Source organism: Macaca mulatta, chromosome 1 (genome assembly GCF_049350105.2).
Source record: "Macaca mulatta isolate MMU2019108-1 chromosome 1, T2T-MMU8v2.0, whole genome shotgun sequence".
NCBI lineage: Eukaryota > Metazoa > Chordata > Mammalia > Primates > Cercopithecidae > Macaca > Macaca mulatta.
The window spans coordinates 234,402,710-234,420,418 of NC_133406.1; the positions used below are offsets into that span (position 1 = coordinate 234,402,710).

At 48.0% G+C, this 17,709-nt stretch overlaps 2 protein-coding genes across 5 annotated transcripts in view; both read left to right on the forward strand.

Annotated features, from left to right (window-relative positions):
- Positions 1–17,709, forward strand: part of ACOT7 (acyl-CoA thioesterase 7) — a 192,508-nt gene that overhangs the window by 66,468 nt on the left and 108,331 nt on the right. The gene's annotated exons all lie outside the window — the stretch shown is intronic.
- RPL22 (ribosomal protein L22) overlaps positions 1–17,709 on the forward strand; it is a 251,157-nt gene that overhangs the window by 42,010 nt on the left and 191,438 nt on the right. The gene's annotated exons all lie outside the window — the stretch shown is intronic.

Genomic DNA, 17,709 nt, shown 5'->3' on the forward strand with positions numbered 1-17,709 from the left:
TGGACATACATACTGCCCCTTTTGTGCCAGCTTTATTGGGTTATAGTTCATATGCCATACAATTCATTCACTAACATGTACAAGGTAGTAGATTTCAGTTTTATGTTCACAGAGCTGTGGGACCATGACCTCCATCAATTTTGAAAGGGGTGATAGGAGGGTTTTTTGTTCTCCTGACATGGAGCTCCCAAACCCTTGGGACCTCTGTAGTCCTAAGAGTGTCTAGTATGCTAATGAGAGAACTGGTGGCTGGGGGCCCTAGATAGCTTCAGGATGGGAGCTGGTCTCTAGAAAGACCAAGGCAGGATTAGCGGGTTAGCACTTTCAGCCTTACCTTCCTACACCGCGGAAGGTAGTGGCAGACTTTAATTGAATTGTAGGACCCCCACCTAGTGTTGGAGAGTTGGAGAAGCGGGGTTGAAAGAGACGCCCATGTTTGTTATTAAAAGCATGAGTAAAAACAGCTCACCTAGGAATATAATTTTTGGGTCATGTGGTAATTTTGTGGTTATCCTCTTGAGGAATTACCAGACTGTTTCCAAAGTGGCTGCCCCATTTCACAGTCCCACCAGCAGTGTAAAAAGGATTCAATTTCCCCATATCCTTGTCAACACTTGTTATTACCCATGTTTTGAATTCTAGCCATGCTAGTAGATGTGCGGTGGTATCTCACTGTGGCTTTGATGTGCATTTCCCTAATGAGAGAAGATGATACTGAGCATCTTTTCATGTGCTTATTGACCACTGTGTATTTTTAGAGAATTGTCTAGTCAAGTCTTTCCTCTATTTTCCATTTGGCTTAACTGTCTTTTTGTTATTGAGTGATGAGAGCTCCTTATATATTCTAGATGCAAGTCCCTTCTCAGATATAATTTTTTAATTAAAAAAATTTTCCAATTCGAAAAAGTTGTCAGCCTGGGTAACATAGCAAGACCTGATCTCTACTAAAAATTAAAAAATTGGGGCTGAGCGCGGTGGCTCACGCCTATAATCCCAGCACTTTGGGAGGCCGAGGTGGGCGGATCATGAGGTCAGGAGATCGAGACCATCCTGGCTGACACGGTGAAACTCCATCTCTAATTAAAAAAATACAAAAAATTAGCCGGGCGTGGTGGCGGGCGCCTGTAGTCCCAGCTACTCGGGAGGCTAAGGCAGAAGAATGGCGTGAACCCGGGAGGTGGAGCTTGCAGTGAGCCAAGATCGCGCCACTGCACTCCAGCCTGGGCGACAGAGCAAGACTCCGTCTCAAAAAAAAAAAAAAATTATTTAGCCAGATGTTGGCCGGGTGCAGTGGCTCACGCCTGTAATCCCAGCACTTTGGGAGGCTGAGGCAGGTGGATCACCAGGTCAGGAGATCGAGACCATCCTGGCTAACATGGTGAAACCCTGTCTCTACTAAAAATACAAAAAATTAGCCAGGCGTGGTGGTGGGTGCCTGTAGTCCCAACTACTCGGGAGGCTGAGGCAGGAGAATGGCGTGAACCCGGGAGGCGGAGCTTGCAGTGAGCCGAGATCGTGCCACTGCACTCCAGCCTGGGCAACAGAGCGAGACTCCGTCTCAAAAAAAAGAAAAAAATTAGCCAGATGTGGGCTGGGTGGGGTGTGCCTGTAGTCTCAGCCACTCAGGAAATTGAGGCAGGAAGATTGCTTGAACCCAGGAAGTTGAGGCTGCAGTGAGCTGATTGCACCACTGCAATCCAACCTGGGTGACAGATCAAGACCTTGTCTGTCAAAAACAAACAAACAAACAAACAAAAAACTGTGTTAAAATACACATAATATATGATTTACCATTAAAAAAATCTGCCGTCTTAGCCGGGCACGGTGGCTCTCACCTGTATTCCCACCACTTTGGGAGGCCAAGTTGGGTGGATCACCCGAGGTCAGGAGTTGGAGACCAGCCTGGCCAACATGGTGAAACCCTGTCTCTACTAAAAATACAAAAATTAGCCGGGTGCGGTGGCTCATGCCTGCAATCGCAGCACTTTGGGAGGCCGAGGTGGGCGAATCACCTGAGGTTGGGAGTTCATGACCAGCCTGACCAACATGGAGAAACCCCATCTACTAAAAATACAAAAAAAAAAAAAAAAAAAAAATTAGCCGGGTGTGGTGGCACATGCCTGTAATCCCAGCTGCTCGGGAGGCTGAGGCAGGAGAATTGCTTGAACCCAAGAGGCGGAGGTTGTGGTGAGCCCAAGATTGCGCCACTGCACTCTAGTCTGGGCAACAAGAGGGAAACTCCATCTGAAAAAAAAAAAAAAATTAGCTGGGCGTGGTGGCTCACGCCTGTGATCCCAGCTACTCGGGAGGCTGAGGCAGGAAAATCGCTTGAACCTTGGAGGCAGAGGTTGCAGTGAGCCAAGATTGTGACATTGCATTCCAGTATGGGTGACAAGAGCGAAACTCTGTCCCCCCCCAAAAAAACCTGCCATCTTAACGATATGTGTGTGTATATATATATATATATATATATATATATATCGTTAAGATGGCAGGATTTTTTTTTTTTTTTTTTTTTGAGACGGAGTCTCGCTCTGTAGCCCAGGCTGGAGTGCAGTGGCCGGATCTCAGCTCACTGCAAGCTCCGCCTCCCGGGTTCACGCCATTCTCCTGCCTCAGCCTCCCGAGTAGCTGGGACTACAGGCGCCCGCCACCTCGCCCGGCTAGTTTTTTGTATTTTTTAGTAGAGACGGGGTTTCACCATGTTATCCAGGACGGTCTCGATCTCCTGACCTCGTGATCCGCCCGTCTCGGCCTCCCTAAGTGCTGGGATTACAGGCTTGAGCCACCGCGCCGGGCCTTGTTTTGATTTTTAAATTGAGACAGGGTGTTACTCTGTCTCCTGGACCGCATGTGGTGGTGCAGTCTCAGTCACTGAGCCTCTACCTCAAGTGATCATCCTGCCTCAGACACCCGAGTAGCTGCGACTACCGGCACGTGCCATCACACCTGGGTAATTTTTGTAGTTTTTGTAGAGACACGATTTGGCCGTGTTGGCCAGGCTGGTCTCAAACTCCTGAGCTCAAGGGATCCGCCCATCTCGGTCTGTCTCCCAAAGTGCTGGGATTACAGGTGTGAGTCACAGCACCTGGCTACCATATATGTATTTGTAGCCATATTTTCTTGCTCTGTCACCCACTACGTCTCACTATGTTTCCTAGGCTCATTTTAATCATTTTTAAATGTCCAGCTCAGTTTTTTTTTTTTTTTTTTGAGATAGAGTCTCCCTCTGTCGCCCAGGCTGGAGTGCAGTGGCACAATCTTGGCTCACTGTAAGCTCTGCCTCCCGGGTTCATGCCGTTCCCCTGCCTCAGCCTCCCTAGTGGCTGGGACTACAGACGCCAGCCACCACGCCCAGCTAATTTTTGTATTTTTAGTAGAGACGGGGTTTCCCGATGTTGGCCAGGATGGTCTTGACCTCGTGATTCGCCTGCCTTGGCCTCCCAAAGTGCTGGGATTACAGGCGTGAGCCACCCTGCCGGTGAAGTCTTGCACTTTCGCCCGGGCTGGAGTGCAGTGGCGCGATCTGGGCTCACTGCAAGCTCCGCCTCCCGGGTTCATGCCATTCCCCTGCCTCAGCCTCCCTAGTTGGGACTACAGGCGCCTGCCACCATGCCCAGCTAATTTTTGTATTTTTAGTAGAGATGGGGTTTCCCGATGTTGGCCAGGATGGTCTTGACCTCGTGATTCGCCTGCCTTGGCCTCCCAAAGTGCTGGGATTACAGGCGTGAGCCACCGCGCCGGCAAAGTTTTGCACTTTCGCCCGGGCTGGAGTGCAATGGCGCGATCTGGGCTCACTGCAAGCTCCGCCTCCCGGGTTCATGACATTCTCCTGCCTCAGTCTCCCGAGTAGCTGGGACTACAGGTGCCCACCACCACGCCCAGCTAATTGTTTGTTTTTGTGTTTTTAGTAGAGACGGGGTTTCACTGTGTTAGCCAGGATGGTCTCAATCTCCTGACCTTATGATCCGCCCGCCTCTGCCTCCCAGAGTGCTGGGATTACAGGCATGAGCCACCGCACCTGGCTCCTTCCCTTCCTTTTGAAGGCTGAATCATGTTCCATTTCATGGATGGACCACATTTTGCTTATCCCATCATCTATGGATGGACACTTGGGTTAATCCCACATTTTAGCTTGTGAATAATGCTGCTATGAACACAGCAGAGACCACGTTTTTAGTTCTTTAGGATATATACCCAGAAGTGGAATTGTTGGATCATATGGCAATTCTATTTTAAATCTTTCAAGAAACGACCATACTGTTTTCCACAGCGGCTATGCCATTTTACATTTCCACCGACAGTGTACATGGGTTCTGGTTTCTTGGCATCTTTGTCAATACTCGTTATTTTCTGTTGTTTTTGATAGTAGCCATCCTAATGGATGTGAAGTGGTGTTTCATTGTGGTTTAGCTTTGCATTTCCCTAATGTTTAGTGATGTTGAGCGTCTTTTCATGTGTTTGTCAACTGTATTTTTTGTTTGTAGAAATGCCTACTCAAGTTCTTTTCTCATTTTTGAATCAGATTTTTTTTTAAACTGAAAATTAAATGTATTGCTAAACTCTTTGTATATTTGTTCATATACTTGAACATAGACATGTATAGGTGTAGTGTATATTATGTGCATGTTATATACATATACTTGTGTATCTATGTACCTATGTATATATTTTTCAAATTTTCATCAGTATCCTGAAACTGAAGACTATAGCTTTTGGTGTTTGAGAAAGTCCCTGTGTCCATTTTTGCTTTTATTATTTTTGACGCATAATAATTGTACGTATTTATGAGTATAATGTGGTATTTTGATACATGCATGCAATAGTATGCTTGTTTTTTTTTTATTGTTGCATTTTAGGAGTTCTCTATGTATTCTGGACATTAATCCCTTATCAGATATATGATTTGCAAATAATTTCTCCCATTCTGTGGGATGTTTATACTCTGTTGTTATTTTCTGTTGATGCACACATTTTAAAGTTCTTATGAAATACAATTTGTCTACCTATTTTCTTTTGTTCCTTGTGCCTTTGATGTCATAGCCAAGAAATCATTGCCAAATCCAGTGTTGTAAGGCTTTAGCCTTATGTTTTCTTCTAAGAGTTTTATAGTTTTAGGTTTTACTTTTAGGCTTATGATACATTTTGTTTTGTTTTGTTTTGTTTTGGTATATGCTCTTAGGTAAAGGTGCAGCTCATTCTTTTGCATGTGAATATCAACCATTTGTTGAAAAGATTGTCTTTCCCCCAGTGAAAGGTCTTTTTTTTTTTTTTTGAGACGGTCTCACTCTGTTGCCCAGGCTGGAATGCAGTGGCACGATCTCAGCTCACTGCAACCTCCACCTCCTGGGTTCAAGCCTCAGCCTCCTGAGTAGCTGGGATTACAGGCACGTGCCACCATGCCTGGCTAATTTTTGTATTTTTAGTAGAGACGGGGTTTCACCACATTGGTCAGACTGGTCTTGAACTCCTGACCTTGTGATCCTCCCTCCTTGGTCTCCCACCATGCTGGGATTATAGGTGTGAGTCACCACACCTGGCCGAAAGGTCTTTATACCCTTGTTACATAGATCATTTGACCATATATTTAATAATTTGAGTTTATTTCTGGGCTCTCTGTTCTATTGATTCTTATGTCTGTCTTTATGCTAATGCCATACTGTTTTGATTATTGTAGCTTTGTGGTAAGTTTTGAAATCAGAAAGTGTGAATCTTCCAGCTTTGTTCTTTTTCATGATTGTTTAACTATTTCAGATGTGATTTGCAAATGTTTTTTCCACTCACTGGGTTGTCTTTTTACTTTTTCTTCGCTGTGTCGCCCAGGCTAGAGTGCAGTGGCATGATCTCAGCTCACTGCAACCTCGGCCTCCTGGGTTCAAGTGATATCCCTGCCTCAACTTCCCAGGGAGCTAGGACTACAGGTGCACACCACCACACCTGGCTTATTTTTGTATTTTTTTTCCAGCAGAGACAGGGTTTCACCACATTGGCCAGGCTGGTCTCAAACCCCTGACCTCAAGTAATCCATCTACCTCAGCCTCTCAAAGTGCTGGGATCACAGGCATGAGCCACCGTGTCTGGCTGTCTTTTTACTTTTGATGGTTTCTTTTGAAGAACAAAAGTCTTTAATGTGGTAAAGTCCAATTTCTCTTTCTTTTTGGTTCCTTGTGCTTTTGTTGTCATGTCTAAAAAGCCATTGCCAAATGCAAGCGACAAAGATATAGTCTATATTTTCTTTTCTTTTCTTTTTTTTTTTTTTTTGGTGAGACGGAGTCTTGCTCTGTTGCCCAGGCTGGAGTAAAGTGGTGTGATCTCGGCTCACTGCAATCCTCGCCTCCTGGGTTCAAGCGATTCTCCTGCCTCAGCCTCCTGAGTAGCTGGGACTACAGGCATGCGCCACCATACCCGGCTAATTTTTCTATTTTTAGTAGAGACGGGGTTTCACCATGTCGGCCAGGCTGGTCTCAAACTCCTGACCTCAAGTGATATGCCCACCTCAGCCTCTCAAATTGCTGGGATTACAGGCCACCACGCCTGGCCTATTTTCTTTAAAATAGGATAGATGCTGTGGCTCACATCTGTAATCCCAGCACTTTGGGAGGTTGAGGTGGGAAGACTGCTTGAGCTCAGGAGTTCAAGACCAGCCTGGGCAACACAGGAAGACCCCATCTCTACAAATTAAAAAAGTTAGCCAGGTGTGGTGGTGCATGCCTGTAGTACCAGCTACTTGGGAGGCTGAGGTGAGAGGATTGCTTGAGCCCGGGAAGTCAAGGCTGCAGTGAAGTGAGTTAGAGACGAGAGCACTGCACTGTGGCCTGGGCAACAGAGTGAGACCCTGTCTCAAAAAAAACAAAGAGTTTTATAGCTTTGGCTCTTACCATTTAGGTGTTTGACCTATCTTGAGTTAATTGTTATGTGTGATGTGCGGTAGGGGTCCAGCTCCATTTGCACGTGTGGACACACCTTTTTATAGGCTGGGGAGCAGGCGTTAGAGGTGGAGTTACTTGCTTGCGGTCACAGCTGGCAAGTGGAGGCTGAAGACAGCCGTTGTACCCTTTCTTTGAACTCTTATACCTGAGGGTCATTTATCTCTGATGCTGAGGACAGAAAAAGAAAGCCCTTGAGCAAGCCAGGCACCTGTAATCCCAACACTTTGGGAGGCCGAAGCGGGTGAATCTTGAGGACAGGAGATGGAGACCATCCTGGCTAACACGGTGAAACCCCGTCTCTACTAAAAATACAAAAAATTAGCCAGGCATGATGGTGGGCGCCTGTAGTCCCAGCTACTCGGGAGGCTGAGGCAGGAGAATGGTGTGAACCCGGGAGGCGGAGGTTGCAGTGAGCCGAGATTGCGCCACTGCACTCCAGCCTGGGCAACAGAGCGAGACTCCATCTCAAAAAAAAAAAAAGCCCTTGAGCAATAATAAAACTAGGACTCTAGGGACATTACTTCTCAGGGGCAGGCCATGCTGTGTGCCTGTCCACATCTGTTTCCCCTCTCCTTGCTGAACACCAGCCCCTGCCCTCCCCAGCCTTTCTGTCCTCCTTCCCTCTTCCTCCCACCAAAGTTCTTCTGTGATTTTAGCCTGCCCCATGGCACATGACAGACTCTTGCTGTCTGGGCCTCCTTGGGGTAGGTCCGCACAGGAGACCTTGCTAGGGCCATGCCAGACAGCCCAGATGTCTCTGTGCCCTGCCTTGAACCCTTTGGCCTCAGGGCCAGAAGCTCAGCTGTGGCAGGTCAGGGGCTGGCAGCTGAGCCATGTAAGGCTGGGAGCTTCTCTGAGCCTTGGGTGAGTAAAGGAAACCAAGTCCCTGATTTAGGAGGGCCAGAGCATTCCTCTCGCTGGCTGTGCGCCCATGAGCCGGGGACTATTAGAAGGCCCAATGGTACCTGCCTTTGTGGGACTTGTTGGCTGGGACCTGGGAAGGCCCGTGGTGTGTGTGCTTTGCTGTAAATTGTATCACTGTGGGACTGGACCCTCTGCCCCAGTCTGGCGCTGTCCTGGAGCACCTCGGCCACCAGCAGAGGGCATGCTGGTCATAGACACTGCCCCTCCCCTCCCGACAATCTCCCACCAGTTCCAATCTCATCTTGAGCCACTACCTCTCAGGCACCCAGGGCTGCTGGCGGAATTAATTTGTACAGTGGTGGCATTGTAGTGAGTGGATGCTTTGGCCTTGTAACTGGTGCCATTGTGGGTTTTTGTTTTTTTTTTTTTTTTTTTTGAGACGGAGTCTCTCTCTGTTGCCCAGGCTGGAGTGCAGTGGCGCGATCTCGGCTCACTGCAAGCTCCGCCTCCCGGGTTCCCGCCATTCTCCTGCTTTAGCCTCCTGAGCAGCTGGGACTACAGGCACCCGCCACCATGCCCGGCTAATTTTTGTATTTTTAGTAGAGACGGGGTTTCACCGTGTTAGCCAGGATGGTCTCGATCTCCTGACCTTGTGATCCACCCGTCTCGGCCTCCCAAAGTGCTGGGATTACAGGCTTGAGCTACCACGCCCGGCCTTTTTTTTTTTTTTTTTGAGACAGAGTCTTGTTCTGTCGTGCAGTGGTGCAGTGACACGATCTCAGCTCACTGCAAGCTCCGCCTACCGGGTTCCCGCCATTCACCTGCCTCAGCCTCCTGAGTAGCTGGGACTACAGGAGCCCGTCACCACGCCCGGCTAATTTTTTTTTTTTTTTTTTTTTTGAGACGGAGTCTCGCTCCGTGGCCCAGGCTGGAATGCAGTGGCCGGATCTCAGGTCACTGCAAGCTCCGCCTCCCAGGTTCACGCCATTCTCCTGCCTCAGCCTCCCGAGTAGCTGGGACTACAGGCGCCCGCCACCTCGCCCGGCTAGTTTTTTTTTGTATTTTTTAGTAGAGACGGGGTTTCACTGTAATAGCCAGGATGGTCTCAATCTCCTGACCTTGTGATCCACCCGCCTCGGCCTCCCAAAGTGCTGGGATTACAGGCGTGAGCCACCGCACCCGGCCATTGTTTACAATAAGTGCCAGACTTTGATGTTTGTGTGTTTCTTTGCTGTTTTGTTGCTGTGTTCACTCAGGTGTCGCTTGTATTTGGAACTCAGCTTTCACAATGGAATTGCTTTTGATACTACTCTTTGGCGTCTCAAGAAACTACATCCTGCATGATTGATACTCCGTGCTTCCTTTAATGACAGGCAGACCTCACCTTGTCTTGTGCCTTATAAAAGCCAGGCTCTTAGAAGTGGTGACACTCATAAACCAGCCTGAAGCTGCTGAATTGACCCATGTTATCTGACATCTATTAAGATTCTAGTAAGATTCTTTTTTTTTTTTTTTTTTTTTTTGAGACGGAGTCTTGGTCTGTCGCCCAGGCTGGGGTGCAGTGGCACAATCTCGGCTCACTGCAACCTCTACCTCCTGGATTCACGCCATTCTCCTGCCTCAGCCTCCCGAGTAGCTGGGACTATAGGCGCTCACCACTATGCCCGGCTAATTTTTTTTTTTTTTTTGTATTCTTTAGTAGAGACGGGGTTTCACCGTGTTAGCCAGGATGGTCTCGATCTCCTGCCCTTGTGATCCGCCAGCCTCGGCCTCCCAAAGTGCTGGGATTACAGGCGTGAGCCACCACGCCCGGCCCTAGTAAGATTCTTAATACACCCATATCCAGCTTGTTTTGCATTTGTTTCCAATTACCTACTAAGTTTTTACATTTTATATATATATATATATATTTTTTTTTTTTTTTTTTGAGACGGAGTCTCGCTCTGTCCCCCGGCTGGAGTGCAGTGGCGCGATCTCAGCTCACTGCAAGCTCCGCCTCCCGGGTTCCTGCCATTCTCCTGCCTCAGCCTCCCAAGTAGCTGGGACTACAGGCACCCGCCACCGCGCCCGGCTAATTTTTTTGTATTTTTAGTAGGGACGGGGTTTCACCGTGGTCTTGATCTCCTGACCTTGTGATCCGCCCCCCTCGGCCTCCCAAAGTGCTGGGATTACAGGCATGAGCCACCGCGCCCGGCCCTAGTAAGATTCTTAATACACCCGTATCCAGCTTGAATTTTTACTTGATTTTGCGTTTAATTGTTTCCATTTACCTACTAAGTTTTTACATAATATATTTTTTTATTATTTAAATAGAGATGGAGTCTCGCTATGTTGCCCAGGCTGGTCTCGAACTATTGGGCTTAAGTGATCTTCCCGCCTCAGCCTCCCAAAGTGCTAGGATTATAAGTGTGAGCTACCACACCTAGCCTTTACATGTATTTTTTATTTTTTTGGTTTTTTTAAATTTATTATTTATTTTTTTTTTTTGAGATGGAGTCTCGCTCTGTCGCCCAGGCTGGAGTGCAGTGGCCGGATCTCAGCTCACTGCAAGCTCCACTTCCTGGGTTTATGCCATTCTCCTGCCTCAGCCTCCCGAGTAGCTGGGACTATAGGCACCCGCCACCTCGCCTGGCTAGTTTTTTGTATTTTTTTTAGTAGAGACGGGGTTTCAACATGTTAGCCAGGATGGTCTCGATCTACTGACCTCGTGATCCACCCGTCTCGGCCTCCCAAAGTGCTGGGATTACAGGCTTGAGCCACCGCGCCCGGCCTACATGTATTTTTTAATATATTTAATGGAATATAAGATTGATTTAATTGAAGAGTACATTTAGCTTTGTAGAAAACTGCCAAACTGTCTTCCAAAGTGGCTGTGCCATTTTGCATTCTCACCAGGGGTGAATGAGGGCTCCTTTGCGCCTGTGCTCCTCACCAGCATTTGATGTTGTCAGTACTTTGGGTTTAGGCCATTGTGACAGGTATGTTTTTTTTTTATTTGAGTTTTTGTTTCCCCAGAGATCAGAGAGTCTCACTGTCACCCAAGCTGGAGTACAATGGTGCAGTCTTGGCACACTGCAGCCTCCACCTCCCTGGCTCAAGGGATTCTTGTGCCTCAGTCTCCAAGCAGGGATTACAGGCATGTACCACCAGACCCGGCTAATTTTTGGGGTTTCTCCATGTTGGCCAGGTTGGTCTCCAACTCCTGACCTCAAGTGATCTGGCCGTGTCCACCTCCCAAAGTGCTGGGATTATAGGCATGAGTCACTGCGTGTGGCCTCTTATTGTTGAGTTTTAAGAGTACTTTGTATATTTTAGAAACAAGTTGTTTATCAGATATACGTTTTTTTTTCTTTTTTTTTATTAGTATTATTATACTTGAAGTTCTAGGGTACATGTGCATAACGTGCAGGTTTGTTACATATGTATACTTGTGCCATGTTGGTGTGCTGCACCCATCAACTCGTCAGCACCCATCAACTCGTCATTTACATCAGGTATAACTCCCCATGCAATCCCTCCCCCCTCCCCCCTCCCCATGATAGGCCCCGGTGTGTGATGCTCCCCTTCCTGAGTCCAAGTGATCTCATTGTTCAGTTCCCACCTATGAGTGAGAACATGCGGTGTTTGGTTTTCTGTTCTTGCGATAGTTTGCTGAGAGAGATACATGTTTTGTAGACGTTTTCTTCAGTCCATGGCTTGTCTCCATTATCTTTTTTTTTTCTGAGGCAGTCTTGCTCTGTCGCCCAGGCTGGAGTGCAGTAGCGCAATCTTGGCTCACTGCAAGCTCCACCTCCTGGGTTCACGCCATTCTCCTGCCTCAGCCTCCCGAGTAGCTGGGACTACAGGCGCCTGCCACCACGCCCGGCTAATTTTTTTTTTTTTTTGTATTTTTAGTAGAGACGGGGTTTCACCGTGTTAGCCAGAATGGTCTCGATCTCCTGACCTCGTGATCCGCCCGCCTCAGCCTCCCAAAGTGCTGGGATTACAGCCGTGAGCCACTGCGCCCGGCCTGGAGCTGAAATCTTAATATCAATAAAGTGGAAACTTCAGCCATGTAACTGATCAGGATGAACAAGGGAAGCCATCGTTTGCAGCAGATGCCAAACTTGGTTTTTCTCCTCTGACTCTTGACGTGGTTATTCCCTTCAACTGGCCGAGACCCAGGGGCTCACTGATGCTGGGGCTTGTCCTGGGTTCGACGGGGGAGTCTGTGGAATAGTGTAGGGTGTCCCAGCCACGGAGAACTCTCAGCTTGGCAGTTCACCCTCCATTTACAGGTGAAGACACTGGGGCCCTCCAGGCGCAGTGACCTAGGGGTGTGTGGCAGGTGGGGCAGGGACCCCAGTAGAGTGCAGACCTTACCTCCTCTGCCATTTCCACCTGCCCCTCATCCACTCTGCGGCCTGCAGGTGGTGCGTGGCAAGGTGTTGGTGCGTGGCAGGGTGTTGGTGCTTGACCTCCAGGATGTTGGGCAAAGCAGAGTCCTTGGACCCCACGCAGTAGAGCTCAGCTTCTCCCCACAGGCCCCACGCCCAGTGTGTTCAGGGCATCCTCCTTGACATCTGGAGAGTGAGACTCAGGGTGGCCGTACTGACCCACTGGCCCCATACTCTGGAAGTACTCAGGGCCTGCTGGTCTGCCCATTGAGGGGCATGCCTTCAGTCCCCATGGGTCTGTGGGAGGGCTTTAACCAGTGCCTGGTTGGACAGGGCTCTTAGTGACTCCCTTACTAGAGTTCCCAGGGCCATTTGGCCACCTGCCTCCCGCCTCTGTTCCGGCTGAGGGACCTGGGCGCAGCTGCCAGCATGGGGACCAGGCCTCTGTCCTCAGGTGACTTCATTGCACTTGCTGCTACCTTCCCTTGCAGAATGGCAGAATTCCAGGAAACTTGCCCAGAGTAGGTGCCTCAAGTAGAAACAAGCCCAATGCATTTGCCATGGATATTTGATTCTCTAAAAGTCAGAGGTGGGAGGTGGAAGAGATACTTATTTAAACAGAGTTATACAGGAATAATTTCTAGAACTGTACATATGGAAAGTATTCAGTTTGATCAGTTTTGACCTAGGCACAGGCAGATTTCCTTTCATTACCCTTTGCAGGTCCTCCATTTTTTTTTTTTTAGATGGAGTTTCGCTTTTGTGGCCCAGGCTCACTGCAACCTCTGCCTTCTGGATTCAAGCGATTCTCTTGCCTCAGCCTCCTAAAGAGCTGGGATTACAGGCACCTGCTACCGTGCCCAGCTAATTTTTGTATTTTTAGTAGAGACGGGGTTTCACCATGTTGGTCAGGCTGGTCTTAAACTCCTGGCCTCAGGTGATCCACCCACCTCAGCCTCTCAAAGTGCTCGGATTATAGGCGTGAGCCACTGCACCCAGCCAGGTCCTGCATTTTTTACAAATTGAAAGTTTGGGGCAGGCGTGGTGGCTCACACCTGTAATCCCAGCACTTTGGGAGGCCGAGGCAGGAGGATCACCTGAGGTCAGGAGTTCGAGACCAGCCTGGCCAACATGGCGAAACCCCATCTCTACTAAAAATATAAAAAATTAGCTGGGCACGGTGACATGTGCCTGTAGTCACAGCTACTCCCGAGGCTGAGGCAGGAGAATCACTTGAACCTGGGAGGCAGAGGTTGCAGTGAGCCGGGATCATGCTACTACACTCCAGCCTGGGCAACAGAGCGAGACTCTGTCTCAAAAAAAAAAAAAAAAAAATCATGGCAACCCTGCATTGAGGAAGTCTACTGGCACCATTTTTTTCGGCCAGCCTGTGCTCATGTAGTGTGTCTATATAATAATTTTGGTAATTCTTGCAATATTTCAAACTTTTTCATTATTATCTTTGTTATAGTGATCTATGACCAGTAGTTTTTGGTGTTACTAATGTAAGTGTTTTGGGACATCGTGAACCGCGTCCATGTAAGACAGCAAATGAAATTGATAAATGTTGCGTGTGTTCTGACTGCCCCGCTGACCGGCTGTTTCCCTCATCTCTCTCCCTTTTCTTGGGCTCCCTGATTCCCTGAGACACAACAATTTTGAAATTAGGCCAATTACTACCCTACCTCTAAGTGTTCCAGTGAAGGAGAGAGTCACACATCTCTCACATTAAGCCAAAAACCTGAGGCTGGGTGCGGTGGCCCATGCCTATAATTCCAGCACTTTGGGAGGCTGAGGCAGTCGGACAACTTGAGGCCAGGAGTTCGAGACCAGCCTGGCCAACATAGTGAAACCCCATCTCTACTAAAAATACAAAAAATTAGCCAGGTGTGGTAACACGCGCCTGTAGTCTCAGCTACTCAGAGGATGAGGCAGAAGAACCTCTTGAACCCAGAGGGGGAGGTTGCAGTGAGCCAAGATCGTGCCACTGCACTCCAGCCTGGGTGACAGAGTGAGACTCTCAAAAAAAAAGCCAAAAGCTGGACATGATTAAACTTAGGAAGGCATGTTGAAAGCTGAGATAGGCTGAAAGTTAGGCCTTGTGTGCCAAACAGTTAGCCAAATTGTGAATGTAAAGGAAAAGTCCTTCAAAGGAAGTTCCAAGTGCTACTCCAGTGAATATATGAATGATAAGAAAGCAAAACAGCCTTCCTGCTGATAACAGAGAAGAATTTTAGTGGTCTGGAGAGAAGATCAAATCAGCGACAACATTCCCTTAAGCCAAAGCCTAATCCAGAGCAAAGCCCTAACTCTCTTCAGTTCTATGAAGGCTGAGAGAGGTGAGGAAGCTGCAGAGGAAAAGCGTGAAGCTAACAGAGGTTGGTTCATGAGGTTGAAGGGAAGAAGCCACCTCCATAACTTAAAAGTACAAGGTAGAGCAGCAGGTGCTGATGGAGAAGCTGCAGCAGGTTATCCGGATCTGGCTGAGATCACCGATGAGGGTGGCTACACAATAGGTTTTCTTTTCTTTTTTTTTTTTTTTGGAGACAGAGTCTTGCTCTGTTGCCCAGGCTGGAGTACAGTGGCGGAGCCTTGGCTCACTGCTACCTCCACCTCTCAGGTTCAAGCGATTCTCCTGCCACAGTCTCCCGAGTAGCTGGGTCTACACGTACACGTTACCATGCCTGGCTAATTTTTTTATTTTTAGTAGAGACAGGATTTCACTATGTTGGCCAGGCTGGTCTTGAACTCCTGACCTCAAATGATCTACCTGCCTCAGCCTCCCAAAATGTTGAGATTACAGGCGTGAGCCACTGTGCCCTGCCTAGGTTTTCAGTGTGGGTGAAACAGCTTTCTGTTGAAAGAAGATAACATGTAGGACTTTCATAGCTAGGGAGGAAAAGTCAATGCCTGTCTTCAAAGGACAGGCCAGGTCTGGTGACTACGCTGTAATCCCAGCATTTTGGGAGGCTGAGGCAGGCAGATCACCTGAGGTCAGGAGTTTGAGACCAGCTTGGCCAACATGGCAAAACCCTGTCTCTACCAAAAATACAAAAATTAGCTGAGTGTGGTGGCATGTGCCTGTAGTCCCAGCAACTCAGGAGGCTGAGGCAGGAGAATCGCTTGTGCCTGTGAAGTAGAGGTTGCAGTGAGCTGAGATCACGCCCACCACAGCACTCCAGCCTGGATGACAGAGTGAGTGAGATTCTGTCTCAAAAAAAAAAAAAAAAAAGTGGGGGGACAGGCTGGCTCTCTTGTTAGGGGCTTATACAGCTGGTGACTTTAAGTTGAAGCCAATGCTCATTTACTGTTCTGAAAATCCTAGGGTCCTTATAAATTATGTTGAATTTACTCTGCCTGTGTTCTATAAATGGAACAACAAATCCTGGATGTCAGCACATATGTTTATAGCATAGTTTTCTGAATATTTTTAAGCCTACTGTTGAGACCTACTGCTCAGAAAAAAATACTTCTTTCAAAGTAATACTGATCAGGCCAGGTGCAGTGGCTCGTGCCTGTAATCCCAGCACTTTGGGAGGCCAAGGCAAGTGGATCACAAGGTCAGGAGTTCAAGACCAGCCTAGCCAAGATGGTGAAACCCCGTCTCTAACTAAAAATACAAAAATTAGCCAGGTGCCGGGGGCAGGCGCCTGTAATCCCAGGTACTCAGGAGGCTGAGGCAGGAGAATTGCTGGAATCTGGGTGGCAGAGGTTGCAGTGAACTGAGATCATACCACTGCACTCCAGCCTGGATAGAGTGACACTCTGTCTCAAAAAAAAAAAAAAAAAAAAAATCAAAATAATACTGATCATTGGCTGTGCGTGGTGGCTCATGCCTGTAATCCCAGCACTGTGGGAGGCCAAGGTGGCTGGATCACCTGAGGTCAGGAGCTTGAGACCAGCCTGGCCAACATGGTGAAACCCCATCTTTACTAAAAAAAAAATACAAAAATTAGCCGGGCATGGTGATGCATGCCTGTAATCCCAGCTACTTGGGAGACTGAGGCAGGAGAATCACATGAACCAGGGAGGTGGCGGTTGCAGTGAGCTGAGATTGCACCACTGCACTCCAGGCCAGGTGACAGAACAAGACTCCATCTCAAAATAATAATAATAATAATAATAATAATAATAATACTGTGCATTGACAATAGACCTGGTAACCCAAGAGCTCTGATGGAGATGCACAAGGAGATTAATTTTGTTTTCGTGCCTGCCGTCTTTAGTCCATTCATGTGGCTATAAAGGAATGCCCAAAGCTGGGTTAATTTATGAAGGAAAGAGCTTTATTTGGCTCATGGTTCTGTAAGCTGTACAGGAGGCATGGCACTAGCATCTTCTTCTGCTGAGGGACTCAAGCTGCAGAAGGGGAAGGGAAGCTGATGTGTGCAGATCACATGGCCAGACAAGTGAGAGAGAAGGGAGGTGCCAGGCTCCTTTTAACTATTAGCTCTCCCAGAGGCTAGTAAAGCGAGAACTCACTCATCACCATGAGGATGGCACCAAGCCCTTCCAGAGGGATTCATCCTGTGACCCAAACACTTCCCATTAGGTCCTGCCTCCAACATTGGGATCGAATTTCAACATGAGGTTAGGGATCCTCATATCCAAACCAAAGTGGATAATAGCACCTATTAACTCTGCATCCATTCTGCAACATGGATCAAGGAGTAATCTTGACTTTCAACTCTTATTGTTTAAGAAATGCATTTTGGGCCGGATGTGGTGGCTCACACATGTAATCCTAACACGTTGGGAGGCTGAGGCAGGCCTTTGCTGAGGATTGCCTTTGCTCGGGAGTTTGAGACTAGCCTGGGCAACACGTTGAAACCCTGTCTCTACAAAAAGTACAAAAAATTACTGGGTGTGGTGGTGGGCGCCTGTAGTCCCAGCTACTCGGGAGGCTGAGGCAGGAGAATGGCATAAACCTGGAAGGCGGAGCTTGCAGTGAGCCGAGGTCATGCCACTGCACTCCAGCCTGGGCGACAGAGCGAGACTCCATTTCAAAAAAAAAAAAAAAAAAAGAGAAATTAGCTGGATGTGACAACATGTGCCTGTAATCCCAGCTACTGGGGAGGCTGAGGCAGGAGAATTACTTGAACCCAGGAGGTGGAGGTTGCAGTACTCCAGCCTGTGCGACAGAGCAAGACTCATTCTCTAAAACAAAAAACAAAAAAACAAAAAACAAACAAAAAAAAAGAACTGCATTTTATGGGGCTCTAGCTGCCTTAGATAGCAATTCTTCTTCTTTTTTTTTTTTTTTTTTTTTTTGAGAGGGAGTCTGGCTCTGTCACCCAGGCTGGAGTGCAGTGGCCGGATCTCAGCTCACTGCAAGCTCCGCCTCCCGGGTTTACGCCATTCTCCTGCCTCAGCCTCCCGAGTAGCTGGGACTACAGGCGCCCGCCACCTCGCCCGGCTAGTTTTTTTTTGTATTTTTTAGTAGAGATGGGGTTTCACCGTGTTAGCCAGGATGGTCTTGATCTCCTGACCTCGTGATCCGCCCGTCTCGGCCTCCCAAAGTGCTGGGATTACAGGCTTGA